We start from the raw sequence: 1742 nt of genomic DNA, 5'->3' as shown, positions 1-1742 counted from the left end.
TCATTGATTTTTACTTTCATAGCACTGTTGTCAGAAAAGATGCTTGACATGATTTCAGTCATCTTGAATTTACTGATACTTGTTTTGTGGCTAACATGTAATGTATCCTGGAGAATGTCCCATGTGTCCTTGAGAAGAATGTGTTTTCTGTTGTTTTTTAATGGAATGTTCTGTTTATGTCTATTAAGTCCATCTGGTCTAATGTGTCACTTAAGGATGATGTATCCTTCTGATTTTCTGTCTGAATGATGTATCTGATGACTTAAGTTGGGTGTTAAAATCCCCTGCTATTATCATATTCCTGTCAATTTCTCCTTTTAGGTTTGTTAATATTTGCATTATATATTTTTTAAAATAATTATTTATTTTTAGAGAAAGAGAGAGAAGAGCATGCAGGAGTGAAGGAGGGGTTGAGGGAGTGGGAAAGAGTGGGAGAGAATCTCCAGCAGACTCCCTGCTGGGCATGGAGCTGGATGTAGGGCTTGATCTCATGGCCCCAAGATCATGACCTGAGCCAAAATCAAGAGTCAGATGCTCAACCAACTAAGTCATCCAGGGGCACCTGGTACATTCTGGTTCTATATTGGATGCATATATATTTGTAAATGTTATGTCTTCTTACTGGATTGACCTCTTTATTGTTATGTAATGCTCTTCTTTGTCTTTTCAATTAGCAATAATTGCGCCTCGGATAAACCTCAGTGGCTACGATACTGCCACTGCGCAAAGCTGTTCTTAGTCTTTTATTACAGTCTTTGTTTTAATGTCTCTTTTGTCTGAGCTGAGTATAGCTATACCAGCTTTCTTTTTGTTTCTATTTGCATGGAATATCTTTTTCTGTCTCTTTATTTTCAGTCTCTTTGTGTCTTTAATTCTTAGTAAGTCTCTTATAAGGCATATATAAATGGGTCCTTTTTTAAAAAAAATTTATCCATTCAGGGCACCTGGGTGGCTCAGTTGGTTAAGCGACTGCCTTTGGCTCAGGTCATGATCCTGGAGTCCTGGGATCGAGTCCCGCATCAGGCTACCTGCTCAGCAGGGAGTCTGCTTCTCCCTCTGATCCTTCCCCCTCTCATGCTCTCTCTCTCTGTCTCATTCTCTATCTCAAATAAATAAATAAAATCTTAAAAAAAAAAAAATTTATCCATTCAGTCACTCTATGTCTTTTGATTGAAGAATATAATGCATTTACATTTAAAGTAATTATTGATAGGTATATACTTATTATCCTATTGTTAATTGTTTTCTGTTTTTGTAGTTTCTCTCTGTTTCTTTCTTCGTCTTTATTTTTCTTTGTGGTTTGATGACTTTCTTTAGTGTTATGTTTGGGTTCCTTTCTCTCTTTTTTTTTCTTTTTGTTTTTGCTTTGTTGTTATTATGAGATTTGCATATAATATCCTATGTATATAACCATTGGTTTTAAGTTGATAGGAACTTAAATTTGAGCACTTTCCAAATTTTATATTTTTGCTCCTCCTCCCCCATGTTTTATGTTTTTGATGTCATATTTTACATGTTTATTATGCATCCATTAATGAATTATTGCATTTTTCACTAATTTTGCTGCTTTTGTCTTTTAACCTTTATATTTGCTTTATAAATGATTGCTCTACTATCTTTACTATATATTTACCTTTTCCATTGAGATTTTTATTTATTTTTTCTTAAGAGAGGTGGGGAGAAGAGAGGGAGAGAGAATCTTAAGTAGGCTCCACACCCAGTGCGTAGCCCAACGTGGGGCT

The 1742-nt window shown here is 35.2% G+C and overlaps 1 pseudogene; it reads right to left on the bottom strand.

Annotated features, from left to right (window-relative positions):
• Positions 1-579: 579 nt before the first annotated feature.
• On the bottom strand, positions 580-731 carry LOC116630387 (annotated as a pseudogene).
• Positions 732-1742: the final 1011 nt, after the last annotated feature.

Source organism: Phoca vitulina, unplaced genomic scaffold (assembly GCF_004348235.1).
Source record: "Phoca vitulina isolate PV1807 unplaced genomic scaffold, GSC_HSeal_1.0 scaffold3, whole genome shotgun sequence".
In the NCBI taxonomy this organism is placed as follows: domain Eukaryota; kingdom Metazoa; phylum Chordata; class Mammalia; order Carnivora; family Phocidae; genus Phoca; species Phoca vitulina.
This window is presented reverse-complemented; position numbering and strand designations above follow the sequence as displayed.